Source organism: Amblyomma americanum, chromosome 5, assembly GCF_052857255.1.
Source record: "Amblyomma americanum isolate KBUSLIRL-KWMA chromosome 5, ASM5285725v1, whole genome shotgun sequence".
Taxonomy (NCBI): domain Eukaryota; kingdom Metazoa; phylum Arthropoda; class Arachnida; order Ixodida; family Ixodidae; genus Amblyomma; species Amblyomma americanum.
This window is the reverse complement of record NC_135501.1, coordinates 207,195,631-207,214,857: the sequence shown is the minus strand read 5'-3', so window position 1 is coordinate 207,214,857 and position 19,227 is coordinate 207,195,631. Positions and strand designations below refer to the sequence as shown.

Genomic DNA, 19,227 nt, shown 5'->3' with positions numbered 1-19,227 from the left:
CAAGACTAATTCACAGCCCACAGATCAGAGGAATAATCTTGAGCAATAAGGTTGCTTTGCATTTTCGGGAAAATAAAACGTTTAAAGAATCCTGCCTTGAAGCAATAGCTGGTTGTCTTTTTATCATGTGGTAGTCCCCAGCCTCCTCTTTTAAATAGCCCGTTATTTAATCGAAAAATAAAAAAACTCTTGCCATTGCCACGAATAAGGATCAAGGACCGCTGTATATAAACTGGTTTCGGAGTTCTAACAAAGACTATTTTATAACAAGCCGACCTACTGTACGCTGTTTGAAGCACGTTAAACCTTCAGGGAAAATGAAAGGAAAGAGAACGGCCAAAACGCCGCAAGGAACAAGTGAAGAAATAGTATAACACATCAGATACTCAGTAGTGGCGCAGCCGCACGAAGCGTTACTTGAGAGAAACAATAGGTTAAGTCACTAAAAAGAAACAATAACTAAAAAAAAGTGCGAGTGCACATGCACGCGTTCCTGCCTCGTTAACAGCGTCGCTTTTGAAGGAACCCTAGAAGCGATGACCGCAAGACGAGAGAACCGGGCGCTACATACCAATATAACGAAAACGAAAAGGACGAGTTGCACATACAAGGAGCCACAATAAATACAAATCCGCCCAAAAATTCTTTTTGTTTGTAACACAGGTTTGTGACACGTCGGTGGCCGGGGTGTACTGCAAGGATAAATGCGTAACTGGCATTCTTCAAATAAGAAGCAAGACAGCGGGGGGAACCGTTATAGGGAGGGATATAAAAGCAGTTAGAACAAAACATGGACACATGCGTTAAAAAAAGAAGGAAAAGAAAGGAGGTGGGGAAATCGGCATGCAGAGCCGTTTTTGAATGGGACCCGCGGTGAATTCTGCGGCCGCCTCACCGACGCAGGTTGAGGACATATTTATTCGGAAAGGAGGCAAGTTTCCTGGGCGCCAACAGAAACTGCCTGAGCGAACGTCTCCTTTCGGCCCACTTCTGGAGGAACCAGTGGAGCGCACTTAGCTTCACGCGCTTTTAGCGCTTACTCTCCCAAATATGGTTTATGGGAATTTAACGTCCCAAAGCGACTCAGACTATGAGGGACGCCGTAGTGAAGGTCTCCGGAAATTTCGACCACGTGGGGTTCTTTTACGTGCACTGACATCGCACAGCACACGGGCATCTAGAATTTCGCCTCCATCGAAATTCGACCGCCGCGGCCCGGATCGAACCCGCGTCTTTCGGGCCGGCATCCGAGCGCGCCATAACCACTCAGCCACCGCGACTGAGTGGTGTGTGCGTGTATATATATATATATATATATATATATATATATATATATATATATATATATATATATATATATATATATATATATATATATATTTGTGAAAGTAAGCCGCCGCGGTATTACAGGACGTGTTACGTCCGCCGCTATGTACGAGGGTGGCGCTGATGAACACTCTCAAGGTTTGCTTACACGCAAAAAAAAAAACAAATATCCACGAAAAGCAGCAGATTGGAAAGCCGTCGCCGTAGCTCAGTTGGCAGAGCACCGGACGCGGTATTCGGAGGTCGTGGGTTCGGATCCCACCGGCGGCATGGTTGCTTTTCCTGCTGCTTTATAAGTAATTTTCTCTAAGCGAGAGATTAATTTAAGTATTATTTTTCCATTGATTGTCACTACAAAATAAAAAAAAAATAAAATTTCCCTTATGCATCTTGGGTTCGGTGACTATTGGCTCCCCCCCCCCCCCCACACACACACATATATATATATATATATATGAGCAAAAACAACCCTGCCGCAGGTGGGAACCGAACCCAAGACCTTCGAATATCGCATCCGGTGCTCTTTTTTTTCTGCTGCTGTATAAGTAATTTTCTTTAAGCGATTTATTAATCTAAGTAATATTATCCCACTGATAAGCACAACACATTTTAAAAAAATAATAACGTTCCCCTATGCACCTTGGTTTCGGTGACTTGTTGGCTCCCTTCATAGGTTTGTCAGGCGGGCCCCTCATTTACTTTACCTTGTCTGCTATATATATATATATATATATATATATATATATATATATATATATATATATATATATATATATATATATATATATATATATATATATATATATATATATATATATATATATATATATATATATATATATATATATATATATATAACGCTGCTTTTAGGAAGAATTTATTCCCAGTCGGCGGTTGGGACAGAGCCTGCCTTTTCTCAAGACTCTTGAGAAAGGGGAGGCTATGTCCGAAACCAAATCTCTTCCTAAATGGAGCGTTTTCCAAGTCTGTTACAGTATCACAGAGAACGCATTGCAGGCGCGACAACGCCGGGTATGCACCCTGTGCAACTGCTGCACCAGTACACAGCCAGGTTTCTATGCAAAGTTGTGCTGCCTATTTTCCTTAATTCCCGTATTCCCCAACTCCGACGTCGCACACTGGGCACGTGCGCGAAGGCAGCCTTAACCACGTCTCCTTCGCGCCGTTTACGCGCTAAACAGCCCTGCGGCCGACCGACCGCGGTTAAGCCTCCCGAAGAACGTTGGGAAAAGAGGCGCAGCGGCGCGTTTCTTTTTCCCGCAGCCTGCGTGCAGCCAGCGTTGGCTTGCCGCGGGCGAGGGCCGCCGCTGGTGGTCGTCGGTGGGAGCGGCCGAGTGCGCGCGGAGCAAAACGAAATTACCGGCATAGCACGGCAGACCCAACGTCCGCGCTTCTTATTAAGTTTCATTTTTTTCTCTCTGGCTGCTATCCCTTCGAAAGGGAAAGCAACTGCACGCGTGTGCGTGTCAGTCGCGCCGAGAGAGAACAACATCCAGGCGGAAGCGACTCGCGGAAAAACGCCGCGCGGGCGGGAATTTCCATGCGTTCCAGTCAAAGAGGGCAGAGAGAGAGAGAGGCAATTAGAGATGGGAATAGGGAAGAACGGGCGTTCGGAATGCTGGAAAGGCAACACGAAACCGGGACAGGGGAAAAGCGAACAAGAAAGCAAGAAACAAAGAACGAACAAGAAAAACTAAAGCAAATGTGGGATGGACACAGGAAAATAGTGATAAACGCATGTTGGGGAAGCGAAGAGAAGACGAGCCGGGGATGAGGAAAAGAGCAGGGTTGCAATAAAAAAAAGGGAAAAGGAAAGTAAGGACGAACAAAAATTCAAGAAAAAGATCGAAGCAAGAAGTGGCAGCCAGAGGAGACAATGGAGAATAGCGGGCGTTCGAAAGACGATGAGGACAAAATAGGAAAATTTGAAGAGAGCCGAGAAACAGAGAGTGAAATGAAGAACAACGGAATAGACAGGAAGGTGGAAAAACAACAGAAGTGCCACAAAAACAAAGGAAAAAGAAAATACCAGTCGGTATAGACTAACATCCGTTTATATAGCCTGAATATTCCTGATGTGTGATGTTTGCTCGGAAACAATTTTAAAAGCAAGAAATAGCTGAAAAACAAATTGAAGAAGATGGAAAGGGCCAACTAAACGGGGGGAAAGAGATATAAACAAATAAAGCGAAATACGGTACCAGTGAAGTAGTCAGTTATATTGGGTTTTATGGCACATACGTAAGCAGGCCTAACATACGCCTAACATACGTAAGCCTATAGCATACGCAGGGGCCTTCCATTTTCTAGTGGAGGATCATTTGCTTCAACATAAAGGCTGGTTACGGAGGATGTTCTGTACGCGCAAGATGATAAACGCAGGCCCGGGTTGTGCACAGGGTCTAATCGTTTTCACTAGCATTCTCTTGCTGCACCGTATACTATGCACCCGTAATCTAACCTAGATCGTACTAGAGTGCGATACATATCCCGTGCAGTAGTAGTTGTAGTAAAAGCTGTAGCTGTTCCGCGTTAACAACGCAAAGTTAACTGATGATGAGTGACAATGGTGAGTTAGTAAAGCGAGGATAAAAGTAATATTTAATGAGCGCGGTAGTCCTCTAGTTTAGATTTTCTAACGGAAGACACCCTTCGATCAGAGAATGGGAGAACTTGGAAAACGACGCAGAACGAAAGGAAGAGGCGCCAAAGACGACCCACGAAGTAGTGCAGGAAAGCCGCCGCGGCCACAACGATACAATTCAGCACAGTGGGCTTAGCGAGCGACTTTCGGCGCGAAAGAGTCGCCTTGAATGCTGGTGAGTGAACGGGAGGCCACACATCAGAGATACAAAAACACGCGAAGGAAGCCAGCAAATACACATCCCAGCGGACGCGTGAATGAAGGCACGACAGCGGGCGCCACCAGAGTGCGCGCGCTCTAGCCTTCCTCGTCCGTCGAGATAAAGACCCGCGTTCCCGCAAAGCCCACTGACACTCTGCGCAGTCACGCAGATTAAGTCGGTCGAGCGAGCGAGCGAGCGAGCCTGGCGCCTCCACCACCCGACGCTTCCCGCCGCCACAGGACCTCTCACAATTCCCCATTCAGGACCAAAACCTCCTCTCCCGCGGTCTCTCGTCATCCCTCTTTTCCTTCCCTAGCCACTTCCCTAAACAGCAACGCGCCGAGTTCACGTCAGTCTCAGAAACGCTTGACATCACGTCTTTCCCAACTCCTCCACTCTTTCGTCAATGCAACGAAATGGCGAAAGGGAAATCCCCTTCCCCCCCCCCCCCCCCCCCCCGCCCTTCACGTCCTTCTCCACAACACAGACCTCGGGTGCCGGCATATTAGGCGTTCTGTCCGCTCCTTACTTGTGGCGTCCCTAATCCCTCTCACCGCTTCCCTTTTCTCCTCTTTCTGTCTGTAATACCCCTAATGACATATGCTGACTGCTGCCTTCGTATCCAATGCACAGGCACACAGCAAGCAGTCCATTCTTAGTTTCCCTGAAGAGAACATATTGCTCCTCGATGCTGCATGAGCGACTTTTTTCGTTCAGGCCCATAGAAAAAATGGCTACTATCTCCTGAAAGAAAAAAAACAAACTCATTTCTGATATCGAATGCAAATCGCAGCGCGAATTCGGTCTACAAGCAACAAGAATACTCATCACCTAATCCAAGAATATCAGAAAACTGTGAATACAAAAGTCATACTGCAAGTACTCCTTTAGTAATCAATATCGGCGTCATATAGATCTCCAAAGCTTTCCAAATGTTTTCAAGTCGCAATGTTTTGGAGGAGTCAATCAGTGCGGATTGGGTTAGTTTGGGCGAAATAGTTGTCAATGCCTCTTCGCTGAGCAAAATTCAGTAGCTTCATTTAACTTCTCGCTTTACACCAACCTGGACGTTTTTGAAAAAATCTTTCGAAGGCACTCATGCTACTCAATTGACCGCATACCACCGGCGCCTGCTTTGTTTCACAGGTTTATATTTCCATCAGTTTGTTATAGTGTCCGCAAAGTTCAGTTATCTTTCCGATGCCAGACTGTTTGCGCAGTCCATTTGTTGGCGTCACCACCTACTCCACCAACACCAATCTATCGTCCTTACTATTCATTACATTTATCCTCCCCCCCCCCCCCCCCCCCCCCCCCGCTGACACGAGAAGGGATACGTCCGAGCAGAGCTGTGACATCCTTATCCGCGGCCCAACTCCCCATCTACACGCTCGTCAGTAGGAAAGGGACGTCGGGACCAACCCCGCGTCACCATCCACTTCACGCCTTATCGTTCGATGTCTTTCTTTTCCTTCTACGAACGCCGGATGACGCGTAGGATGCATCCCCTTTTTCTGATCTTCTCCCAAGACTCTATCTCCCCACTGTCCTTCAATAGAAACTGCCTCTTCCTTCTCCGTTCGTTTCATCTGCCACCCTGACACGACCTCCCTAACGCCGGAGCGGCTGCCTTTTTTCCCTCCTTAATCCCGAGACCAGCCGCTCACTTTGAGCCGCGCTCGGCCGGAAGAAATTGCAATCTCGGCAAGGAAGCCCGTGGCGCAACGGCAGAGGGAAAGGTGGGCGAGTAGCGGCGGTAGGAGGGAAAGGGAACTACACGATCATCTCAACAGCTTCTTCAGGAGGGCTCGAGAGGCCGCCCCATCCTCCAGATCTCTCTCTCACTCTCGCCGACTCTCTGAGTATCTCCGATTCTTCCTCCCTCCCAAACATCCTCATGTTTGCTCTCACGCTCCCCAAACTCCCCACGCACCGCCGCTCTCCGCTTCCCCAGCCACCCTTATTTCCCCACGCTTGACGTCCCAGCCGCGTTTGCAGCCGCCGTCGAGTATTTTAATTCGGCGGCGACGGCTCCTTGCCTCTCGATTACCGTGCGTCCGCATCCACCCAGAGAGCCTCGCTTTTCGCTTTCTTGTACTTTGTTCGCCATAACTTCGCGATTTTTATCACTTCCTTCTTTTACTTTTTTGCGCTTATTCGCCAGCGAGCTGGGGCACTCGTTCATCTACAAGCGGCTCGCCCCACGTTTAATGTCGCTTCTGGGCTTTGCCGCAGCCGCTTCTGCGACGGAATTGCGTTCGCTCGGAAGATCCAACAGAAAGCCGACATCTTCGCGGTTCAGAGGACACGAGCGGTGCTTTACCCTCTACACGTCAAAGGGAATTTCGCAACACGCGAAAAACGACTCGAAATTCCCTAAAGCTTCTTGTCAACCGCCGAGCGTGCGCTTGGCGAAGGTTGGCCAAGCCTCAGACATGCAATAAAATTGAATGAAATAAAATCAATAGCGTAAGTAAAGCCGTTGCAGATCATTCGATCGTGGGGAGGTGAGGGAGGCAGGCGGACGCTCGCACGTGCCAGTGCATATGCGTGGCAGGTACCCGGCTTTTCCAGTAGACGTCCATGCCTCCTTTGTGCTAATAGTGGTTACTGTTGACAGAGTACCTTTACTGGAGCGCTAGAACCATGATGAGCCGTAATGTCTAAGAATCATGAAAGAGCATCATAACATAACAGCAACAAAAATATGTTCCTTCAAGATGATGAATAAAGTCCGACCTAAAGAAAATACACACCCATGTGATGCAGTAACTTATTGTATTTGTATGAGTGTGTAAACAGCACAGAGACTATGTTCATGAGTTACTGCGATGATAATGTATGTGTTGCATACGCAAGTCTCGTCTTTCTTTTTACCTTTTACTGTAAGCTGCCTTCACCGTGTCGAACTGCTACCACGGGAGATGGGAGCTTTATCAAGCCGCGAGTGCAGAGTTTTTGTTTCCTCAGCCATCGTATATGTCTGGAATATGAAACTGAACTGAAGTGAATTAAACATACATGTACATATCCTATACGAAATTGACGAAAAGAAATCTCTGCCCATGTCCATCGCAGATAGATGACAATTTATACTTTGTAGAATTTCTTTTTTTTCCCACAGCGACAGCTAGTTTGTATCTTTTCAGCATTTTCTCAACCTTGTCAAAAAACTAGCAGCTTTGAGAAACGTAGAAAAAAATTACTCAGATGTTTTCCTTTTTGGCTTGCCTTGACGTAGGTGGCACTCACGGTGACTGGAATTCCGACATGACACGAAAAGAGCGCGGATAACATAACAGGCGAGGAAGAGCAGCCAGCGAGGTGTCACGAGCGGCGTCCATGTAGCACGAATGGTCCTCGCCACGCGCACGACTCGAGGACCGCTGATGAGTCTAGGACGCACAAGTGCCGCTACACGAAGCACAAAACGGTGCTTCAACATGTTCTAATATAACTACTATAAAGATAATAAAGACACCTCTAGTTGTAGGGTTCCAGGTATAGACCACCTCTGACTGACCAAGAAATCCTCAGATATGTTCCAGCCCCAGACTTCGATTCTCTGAATAAAGTGTCGCTATCAGAATCAGTTGGTTTCGTGCAACTCTCGACACAGAAAGAAACAATAATATTATTGACTGACATAAGAAAGGACAACTGCGATATTGAGGAATGATTGCTAAAGCGGGAACGGTATACAGGTAGTGCACAATACTGAGGAACTGCGTTATTTGGTGTCTCTGCGTGTTTATGCTCGCGAATGTGTCCGCGAACGGAAATTAAGAAAAAAAAACTGCACTAGAAAAACCGGACCGACCAATACACCCGAGGGAAATTCACGCCTTACCGGATTCTCTTGGGTGGAACGCTACAGCGCGGACAAGAAGTCAGAACAACAAGAAGCAGGGACTCGGAGACAGGATGGATGAAAGAGGGAGACCGCGGAGGAAAGATCCAAACAGAAGTCCAGGAGGAGCGCACTGCAAACGGAATTTCAGATCAGGAAGTGGGCGATATACAGCCGAGAAAGAAAGGAGGATGAAAGGATAGCCCGTGAGGAGAAAACGGGAGCGGAAAGAACTTCCAAAAGCTCGTTGCTGGGGGCAGAGTTCTTTCATGTAGTTACGCAACCTTCAATCTGAGACTGTTGTTGCACCGTATTTATTACATATACAGGTGGCACTTCTTTGTTATTTCGCCGTAATTTCCTTAAGCTTATGTCCGCGAATAAGCACAGTAAAGAAAGAAAAGAGCGAATCAATAAAAGGGAAAATAATGTGTGGAACAGAGAAGAGTTCATCGGGAGTAAAAGGGCTGTAAAAAATATGCTAGTCACAAAAGAACCGAAATAACTGACGCTGCTAATCATCGCGTGAGTAACTGCAAAATATAGTTCAAGGGCCAAACAGAACACGAACGCTAAACCGAAAAGTGAAGGTAAAACACACACGCCGTGGTTTTTCTTGTGAAAGAAAAAATGACAAGAAAACAAAAAGAGCATTTAAAAGGGAGGGGCTGCGCAATTAACTTTGTTTTAAAAGAAGCCCGTGGCATTGCGCAGACACTGCGTCGCTTCAAACAGCCGTTTTTTTTCCTGGAAACTGCTTCCTCGTCAGAGACGTGATTTAAGAAAGTGTCGTTCTTTGGAGGTTTTACATCACAGTGGGTGACTCTCCACCTTTGGATTTTCTTTTTAACTTGAAGACCTGCACTTCGTCCCTGGCGTATTAGCTGTCAAGTGCTGAGCCGCACAAAAGCAACGCATGGAATTGTAACCCCCTACTACTAGTATTATGCCAGTACTCCCACAGATATAACTACAACCGTTACTACTTTGCCCCTTTCCCAGTTCCCTTCCGGCGCCGCGGTTAAGGTGTCCAACGAGACTGACATATTAGAGAGATTCAGCACAGCGCTGATGTACTAGCGTAGACGTATATCGGGTTACTGAGCGCCTCATCCTCATGAGCAGCGGCGGGGGTGGGGGGCTCCGCGCGAGCGTAGCCGCCATCCGGTATTCCTGTACCGATCTAAGTGAGTACGCGTGCGCTGTGCTCAATCTCTCTATTTACCGCGCCTTACCCAGTTTCATAATTCTGTGGGAAGCTTACCTACTGCTGCTTTCAGCAAAAGCGCGCGCTGCCTTTGTCACGGTTAATTAGCCATCCAAGATTTCTCTGCGCAATAAACGAAGCAAGAAGAAAAAGAAAACGCACAGCCGTCTCTCGGACGCGGAAGCCACGTGTCAGCCAGATTACTCTCCCGATGCGGAAGTGTATTCGTTCCCCACAAGACTCGCATTTGCTTAGGAGACACTCGCTGCTCCACGTGCCGTTCTCGTTGAGGGGCCCTAAGCCGCCTGCAAGACTTGAGCGCTTCCTATTTTCTACACCATCACATTTAACGCTCTCCCCCTCCGCCATTCTCTTTCATCGCCCACACGTCTCCTGCTTTCATGGCAAAGCAAAGAATAGTACGGAAAAAAGCGGTCTGCGCTAGCGGCCGGGCGCAGATAGAAGCAAACACACGCGGAAACGGTACCGGCAGCCACCCGCTGCAGAAAGAGAGAAGAGAAGATCACAAAAAAGAAAGAAGGAGGAGACTGAGGGCGAGAGAAAAAAAAGACCGTTCACAGATGGGATTCGAGTCGAGAGGAGCTTCCTCCTAAGTTTGCTTGCCTGCAGCACGCGTCTCCGTGAGTGCCGTAAAAGCGGCTTCCCGGCAGTGGAGGAAGGAAACAGAACTAGGACGCACGCGGCGGGCGTGAGAGCGGGCAAATGTTGGAAGCACGCGGCGCTGGTAGCGGCCTGAAAAAGAGGACGTCACGCACTCCCTCAAAGCCTCGTACGATGCTTGGGGGAGGAGAACATACCAGAAGGTGCCTCGGGGGAAAAAGGGATTGGTAAATCCCTCTGCCGTTCAACGGGTTGTTTAGGGAATACACCACTCTAACGGTAAATTTCATAAGCACCGTTGTTGTCTGCGTGGTAATGCAGTTTCAAATGCAAGCAGGATAACGAACCTACTTTTTCGCTCACGGGTGCAGGCAGACGATGCAAGAAAGCCTTCGGAACTTATGCCAAGAAGAGTAATATAGTCGCACATTCTGCTAACAGAGACAGTAGAAAAAAGACTAAAGGCTTCGTGGGATTTGCAATAACAGGACCAGGATGTGAAAGCAAAAAAAGAGAAAAGAGCCAAGCAGAACTGAGTATATTTACGCTAACAAGAATCACTTTGCTCGTTTTTTTTTTGTCGTAACGTTTTACGAACTAATTGATTTGTTTATTTCTGTAATGTCCCTGGACCGGACATCCGCATTTACATGGGGGCTCGGCGCCAGCGGAATGATCAGAAATACGCAGCATTGGTACGGTGTACGACGCATTCGAAAAAAATGAAAGAAGACGTGAGAAGAGGTGCATTTTTCGCAAATGCTTTTGCTACTAACTCGCTTCATAGAGCTTCGCGTCCGTTTGATCAAACGGATCGGAGAGGCCTCGCGGTTAGGCAGCTCGACTGCACGCGGAAGAAACCAAGACGCTGCACGCGGAACACGAATGTTTACTCAAGCAGTGAGACTACACGCGCGTGACGGGCGTATGAAAGGAATCCGGTCTGGCTTTCTGGATAAGATGCCGCATTACAGTGGTTCGAAAGACAGAGAGAGAAGCAAGGGAAGAAAAAGAAGAGAGGAAGATACAGAAAAAAAAGAACGCATGTGAAAATGCAGAAAAAAAAAACAAAAGGCAGTTAGAGAGGGAAACAGAGGCAAAAGGAAAGATATAAAGGATTGAAGAAGAGAAAGAAAGGAAGAGTAACCAGGAGAAATAAAAAAAGAGAAAGGGGAGCGGCGGGAACTGCGCAGTAAAGAAACACCAACCACGCGCCCCAAGATTCCGAAGTCGCGACGTCAAGGTCAGAGGTAGTCAGGTTAGACTACCAACACAGGCGCCCCCACGACGCAGTCACTAACGAGATAGTGAAATCCGCGTTGCTGTAAACCCGTAAACGTGACGCGAAGTTCTCTTCCGACGGCCTCCTTCAAGCGGCCCCCATCGCGCGCCCTTAGCGCTGCTTAATTACTCCTCTAACTGCCGACTCGTGCTTCAGCGTGCGCGTAGGATTTTCTTCCTAGGTTTTCAGAAACTCGCAAATCCAGCGCCCGACTGTTTGACAGAATCTCGTGAAAAGGGTTGAGATCGTTGTGAAGGAAAGAGACATTCGTGTGCAAAGCTCCTCACTGGGCTCGACTGATTGGTGCAAAGCTCCTTGCTGGGCTCGACTGATTGGGAATGTACGTACGTAGAAGCTATCTGCTATCGTCAATTGGAGAAGAAAGGAAGCTGATCTTAGCTGGCGAACGGACTGTCAACGAACGCAGCAACTCAGTAATTGCCAACACGAGTAATGCGCAGCATTGAAACCAGCTTAAAACCTTATAAAAGTGGTCTAAGGATTTTTTATGAGCAAGCTGTCTACAGACTGTCTAGCATAGACAAAAGTATACTAAAAGTGCATGGCCATAAATCTACAGACTGTCTATACACTGCCTAAAGATTAGTATTGTGGGCAGACTATAGTATATGGAGAGTCTGTAGAGCGCCTAAAGAAATTTTTGTAAGGGATTGGGGACCAGAACTGAGGCCGCAGTTACTTCCGCGACAATAGGCAAGCACCGGCCAGGAGAGAACTTCACACAAGGCCCACAGAAAGACCACACGCATACAGAGACAGCATGAACGAGAGAGAGAGCAGACATCTTCACCAAGACCCACGTCTATTTACACCTAAAAAGAGAGATTTTCCGACGGAGCTAGGCGAGGGTAAAACGCGGCTCTGAAGGGCTATCGCAAGCATGGTAATAAATAGACAATGAACATCACGTGGCTCGTTTTACGTAGATATAGTTCTTACTTTTTCATTCACAAGTTTGGCCTTCAGTCATTTACAGCGGCCGTTTTGTCCCGAAACATATATAATAATCATCAGACTAACCTCAACAGCGGCCCTAACGTTGAAAAGCAGGCCTTACCGAAGTCACCCTCAGACACAAGAACGGCATGGGCTCGGCAAGACTGACCCAGTGCAATGAACAATACGCGACAAGAAAAACGCACAACCGAAAAGAGTGCAGTAAAGCGGGCAGACCCTATCTTTTTGGCCGGCACTCGTTAGCGGGTAAGCACGCCACACGCACACGAGGAAAGAAAAGCAAAACGAATAAAAAAAGACCACGACACACGCGGCATAAAGCAGCTCCCGCCAGGAAGTTACGACCGACACGGAGATGCCCATAAACGCCCCATATAAGCAGCCATTCTCGAGGCTACCGGAAAAGAGAGTGCACGCGAGGGCGAGCGATCAAAAGCAAGGGCAGAGCAAAGAAGAGCCACGCTCCAGTGGGAGGGACACCTGGGACATTGGAAAGAGGAAGCCATTTCCATTACTGATATTGAATCTAGAGCATCTAAAAGGGCCCCCTCTCCTTTTTCACCGGACACGCCTCTTTTGCCCTTGGCACATCATCATCCACGCTCAGCTTACTATAGACCGCCCGCCGCTGCATTCCCGTGAGTATTTGCTTTGCTTTGTACACTGCGAGCAGGGCCGCTCCTCACCCATCGCCCATCGCCTCCACGAGCCCTCCAGCTCGGAACTCCACCGTTCCATCTCGGAATTCGTCCCCGCAGCCGCAGGTCCGTGTTCCAGCGGGGCATTACACACCTCCATAAAACGAGGAGGGGCTGCAGCCGGAAGCCCCGAGCCACCTATGGGGAGAAGGCTCAGGTAATAGGAGCGCCCACTACGCCTTTTCTCGCGGAAGAGAAGCAAAGAAACGCAATCAAACGGACAGCGGCGGAGGTGATGACGACCGTGCCCCAAAGCCGCTGGGCGGTTCATGCTTTCCTGTCATCCGTCCCGCGCATTCCTTAGCTTTGCCGGGGGACATCCGGCGTAGACTTCGGAGTTCCTGGCCAACTTTCTTCTTTCGGTACTTTTTATGCGCCACATTTGTGTGCGTAGGCTTAGTAGGTGACTCGATAGTAGGTTAGGTGATGGGAGCCATAATGCTTGGACTGGTCCCTTTTTTTCCTTCACAGATAGCGCTGCTAGGGATAGTAGCTACTGCCGCGGTTAATGCATGCTAATGATCTTCTACTATTAGCTGATGGCCAGGAAGGTTTACAGACTCTGGTAAATACACGTGCAGACGAAGGGGACGCTCTGGGCTTTACCTTTAGCGCAGTTAAGACAGTTTTGATGACATTCAACGATTCCACTGACCAGACGCTTACAATACAAGGCCATGAGACAACGAAGCTGGTAGAATACAAATTTATTTATTTATTTATTTCAGGTACTGGCGATCCCATTCGGATTTTTACAGGATGGACATATAATATGAACGGACATATTGTAATGGAAATAGATTTCCATGTTTTCTGGTACAATGCTAGTCACAATTATTACTTTATTTATTTACTAATTTATTTATTTACCCATTGCACACTACTGCAGGTAGCGCCGCTGCCCAGGCCGGAGAGGTTGCAAAAGGGACGTCTTTACTGAGAGCTCAAACATAGCGACAGTGGCGCGTTCGACAAGAGATGACGGCAGACAGCTCCATTGACGCGGTATGAAAATGTAGTGATGCTCTTTAACCAGTAAAAAAACACTAAATACGCCGCGTTAGCAAAAAACCGAGCGAGCAGCGATACTTTCGCCATGTAGAAAGGTTTCGCACTATGGTCAGTTGGGTGATTGAGCTCGCGACCAAGAGAAACTTCCTTACAGGCTGTTATAATGCAATGGCTCCTTCAAATCAAGTAAGGGATACACAAAGGGAATAAGAGAGAGAGAGGAGAATAAAATAATAAATCACAGAACGAACGAAGAAACGAAGTGCCGCATAGTTGAAGGAATCAGCAGGATTAAGAGATCGTCCTGAATTACATCCAGTCCGGGAAAATAGCTCCACATCGAGATGATGGCTTCAAGCGCATATTAAGGAGTTACGCAAACATCAAAGACTCGTCGTAGTGAGCAGTAACCAGATTAAGAGAGACCATAGATGAACGTCACTCGGCTTGTTCCGCAAGGCAGTGGGAGTTAAAGCACGTCCCGACGTCAGCTCTCCCGAGACGCATTACCATAACGACTTCGAGACCAGCTTATGCTAGCGTTATCTGCCGGCATTATGAGTTACACGTAATGTCTCGTGAGCTCAGGAAGAATTATTTGGAACGGAGTTAACAAGGCGCGGAAAGAATCGCGTCGTGTTCATTATTCCAAAGTGCGTGGGTTTCTGTTGCAAGGCCTGACAGTGAGATTTAGGTGCGTCAGGCGTAACTGAGAAAATATAGAAGCTTTTTTTTTTTCGTCGTTAGCTCGGAACTGAACCACAAAAAAATGTTAACTGTCCGGTTCTTGTCTTTCAGCCCGGGGAAGAAATTCGTCAGCGTTAATAAGTGTCGTGTGTGTTCCTTTCTCTTGTCTTAACCCTTTGGCGCAGTTTACCCTTTTCATTCAAACTTAAGTGCTCGGGCGGGCGTATTCCGACTCGTTCTGTAACGGGCCCTTATCCTTCACGAACGACGCGTAAACGGGTGTTCAGAATCAAAAGAAAGAAAGGAAGAAATAAAAAGGCAGCATCGGAGTTTGGCACGCAGATCTGCGGTAGTTAAAGTGCTTAAGTAGGCACAAGTGCGCGCCGAGCTGCATAAAGTATACGAGGCCTAACGCGCAGTCATATGCGGACGAGCAAGAATAAGGAATGCCATTTGACCACCCGCAGTTTGTCACCCCACCCCCCGGAGCTTTTCTGAGACGAGCACCGCACAGTCCGGACGACGAGAACGCTGCCTCCATAACGGCCTTTATCGTCCCCCCTCGGCCATCTTGAAAGCGCTGGGAAGCGGCATTAACGCAACGCAATGGAAGCACCGCGAGATATGCTCCGCCCCTCTCCAATGAGGCGAGAGCTCATCGGCTATGGACGAGAAACGAAATGCATCCTTCCGCCGGAGGAGAAAGAGAAGGCAAAGGGGGTGTCATACATTTTAGGGAAAGGAATTAAGAGAACGGCTTTTCTTCCCCGCATCTGGGTCGCCGGCCACGTGCTGTTAGCTGTAATGTGCTGCTGCCGCGCCGACGAGAAAGATGCATCATCATCATCATCATTTATTATTCTTTAAAGAGCCCCTGTCGGGTATTACATAAGGGGGGAGCGAATAGACAACAGATACCGAAGAAAAGGTCGATATAAAAACAAGGTAACACAAAACATAGATCACACTCTCACCTGTTTTAATTCGCATGCAAGTAACTGCAGGTTTTCTGTTTTTTTTCTCTCCAAAAGCCTACATCACCCAGCACGAACAAGATATATTCACTTCCAGATCTATAGCTTAAATCCCAGCGTGCAAAATGAAAGCAATGCGAACGCCGTCTTTAGAATATTTTATTTTTTTCATTAATTTACGAGGCAGCATCCCGAGATTAGTCATGAGACATTTATGTCACTTGGACCGAAATCCGACGCCAAGAAAAAGCTAAGAAAGCTCTACCGGGGCTAAAGATAGAAAAAAAAAACACGCAAAAAGAGAGAAAGGCAGAAACAAAAACAAATCTAGCTTTTTTTTTGTTTCAAAAGGAGACGGTAATAAAAAAAACATTTTCCGGAACGAAGCTGACGGCGGCGGTAGCAGTGAAAATGCCATTCAGGAGCGCTAGCAAGCACGCGCCAAACATACACACAGGAACACAAGAACACAACACCACTCTTATCACGTCGAGAAGGAATAGAGCCACCTAGGAGAACCGACGACACTAAGAAAATATATGTATATACGCCGCACTGCACGGAAAAATAAAAAGTGACAATCAAGGATACCGATACATGAAACTCCCTTTCTTCATTGTACATTTTGGTTGTCATTTTTTTTTATTAGCAAAGAGATGCGTATCGCTGGTCTGGCAAGAGGCGCCCAACAATTGCAACGTGGGAGGCAGCCTAGAGCGAAGCGACACTGGAGTGAATTGACGTGTCGCCTGTCAGAACAAAGGAGTCTACAGGCGCGCAAAGAAACGAAGAAAAGGGGAAAAAAATAAAAATAAACGAGCACTGAACATAGCCGGGACGCGCGTTACGTTGAAACAAAACAAGCCTTGAACACACGCACGCATTCAATGTATCACAAAAGAGAATTCTTCGAGCGAAATGCGACGCCGCTGGATCAGCAACAGCAGTAAAATGCGGGAGCGCCTGTGATGCCGCTGGCAGCCTTTCACTGAACTTTCGCCCCAGTCAGCGTTTCGGACGACGGGATAAACAGGGAAATGCGCCAGGGCACCCTCTCCCCGCCTCCCCTGCATCTTCCTATCCGCCACCGCTCACCGCGTTCTCACGGAAACTGGAGTCGGCGCGGGACTTTGACGACGCAAATATCCGTTCTCTCTTATCCCGACCCTACCTCCACCCGATACCCACTCTTCTCTCAAACAAACTGTATCGGCTGTTTCAGTCTGAAATGGCGCTTTCTTCCCACTGTGTTCTACTTTCGCTTTTTTTTAAAGCCACCTTTACATTAATGTTTTTTTTTTATTTTCAGAGTTCTCACACCAGCGTGAGAAGGAAGCAGCGCTGTAAATACCGAGATTGGCCGAGTGAACGCTGCTGCCTCTGACGGCGAAAAAAAAGTCTGACTCGAAGGAAGAAACGCAAAAAAAAAAAACGAGAAAGGGGAAAGAGAAAAATGTTGAAATAAACATTGGACGAATTGCTGGAGTGGGAATTAAGGATGCGTGTGCTGTGCGATGTCAGTGCACGTTAAAGATCCCCAGGTGGTCGATATTATTCCGGAGCCCTCTACTACGGCACATCTTCCTTCCTGCCTTCTTTCACTCCCTCCTTTATCCCTTCCGTTACGGCGCGGTTCAGGTGTCCAACGATATATGAGACAGATACTGCGCCATTTCCTTTCCCTCCCAAAAAAACCAATTAAGGATGCCACAGTTTTCACTTTTTTTTTCGCTCCGCGTGCACACTCGTTTGAAGCACGCATATAGAGCGTGGTTCGTTTCTGGCATCATTTTTTTATTTATCGAGTTCTGCCTGAAATGTAGGCCGGCTTGGATCCGAATGGATTTAGAAATCGATTGGAATTACACAATCACAGGGTCACACACAAAAAAAAGAGGAGGCCAGCGTGAACCCAGAAAAATTAAGACTAAATCCCCACATTATTTGGCTGTGGAGCTGGAACGCTTGCATGACTACCCATACGAGATTAATAAGCGACCAGTTTTTTCTTATTACTCCGCCGAACACAGACTAAAATGCGTCCAGTGTTTCATTTGAGCCAAAACCTGCAGGCGACAAGGCAATATGAATTTAACGAACTGGGCTTGCCCCCAAATTCCAAGTGGAAAGAATCTAAAAAAATGACAGGCGTGCAACTCAAGGAGGCGACATTCGCAGTTAATAGGCTATAGTTGGATGCAACTCAAGAATACAACGGTGAATATCCCTCATGGGAGGCCCTCCAACCTAGGGCATCGACCGTTTGTCATTACGTCGCGGTTAATTCCATTTTCACGGAGGAACCTGCAAACCATCGACCATTTCACGGTAGGGGATTAACCGCGACGTCATCAGAACCGGCCGACGCCATTGCCTGGAGGGACGCCTCTGAGGGGCATTCACAGCTGCATGTTTTAGTTGTATCCGAATACAGTTAATTTTCGCATACGGACATAGCGACGCTCATTGCCTTCACTTTATTGTATTCTCCGTCAAGCCTCTTCCGTCCTACGAGGTCAGCATTCAAAGAGGCCTTCACAGACAAGTCAAGCAGCCTCCAGCTTTGAATCGTGTGGCCCTTAGATGACTCCCAAACTTTTCCTGCCGCATATTTTCACTTCGCGCAAAGGTTCGCCCTTGTGACCTTCAACTGGGCTTTGCATGGGATGTGAAGAATAAAACGAGGAAAAAGAAAAAAAACCGATAGCGACTCCACCACGACATTCAATGAGGAGAGGCTGCATTGTGCAAAAATTCCGCCCTTCCGTTTTGAGCTGCCCGTCCGCGATATAAAGAAAGCCGAGCCGGTAGACAGGGAGCAAAGCGCACTGCCTTCACAGACTCTCCCTTTCTCTGTCTGGGCGCACAGCCGTCCTCGAAATCCCCTCCTCTCCCCATCATCCTCCTCCTCACCTCCGCTCTAGCTTTTCCCCTTCTTGCGCAACGCTGCTCACAAAAAAGGACGATGCCTTTCCCAACTCCCCGCTCACATCCTGTCCCCGGCGATCCTTCCAGGGTAAATTTGCTTTTCCCTCGTCCATATCTCTCCCTAAAGTCCTTCCCTTTACCACACGCTGTGAGCAATTTCTCCCGCACTACCCTTCCGCCAATCCTCCAACTTCCCTTGTTCCTTCCCCACTTTCCTACCAGCCAAGCAGTTCCTTCACATACACACTGGCTGCTATCCTTCTTCCTCAAGGCTCCCACCTCAAAACGCGTCCGTGCTCCCTTTTTCCCTTCAACTTTCCTTCTCCACGTCTCCCAGTAGTTCCCTCCTCTTTCCAGCACTTCCCGGGTGGCCGCTCCTTACAAGAAAAGACCGTGCTCCCGAGACCCACCATCCCACCCTCCCGCCCCCTGCAGCCCAAAGAAGCCCATTGTTGTGAGGCGACGAAGCGCGGAGCGAGCCAAATTGGATTGCGCATTCTTCCAACTCTGGCGCAGAACACAGAGAGGACGACGAGAAAAAGAAAGAAGAAAAGAAAGAAAGGGGAAGGAAGCAGTCCAGCTCGCGAGAAGGAAGGAAGCGCGAAAGAGGAAGGAAGGAGGGAAGCGGGGAGAGGGAAGGGAAGGGCGATGGTGGAAGGCAGGCAAAAGAGCAGTCACTGGCGCGGCACAAAGTAACGGCGCCGACGCTTCTTTCCTTCTCCCACCCGCATCCTCCTCTGCCGCTTCCTTGCTTGTACCTTGCGAAGACGACGGCGACGACCGGGACAGAGAGGAAAG

The 19,227-nt window shown here is 48.0% G+C and overlaps 2 protein-coding genes and 1 non-coding gene across 9 annotated transcripts in view; 2 read left to right on the top strand and 1 right to left on the bottom strand.

The window, feature by feature from the left end:
- The window catches only part of Nin (blastoderm-specific gene 25D), a 477,176-nt gene that overhangs the window by 175,463 nt on the left and 282,486 nt on the right, over nucleotides 1-19,227 (bottom strand). The gene's annotated exons all lie outside the window — the stretch shown is intronic.
- The window catches only part of LOC144133534 (XK-related protein 6-like), a 241,621-nt gene that overhangs the window by 63,604 nt on the left and 158,790 nt on the right, over nucleotides 1-19,227 (top strand). The window lies entirely within an intron of this gene.
- On the top strand, nucleotides 1,524-1,596 carry TRNAP-CGG (transfer RNA proline (anticodon CGG)). The gene has a single exon. It is a non-coding gene; the product is annotated as a tRNA-Pro (tRNA).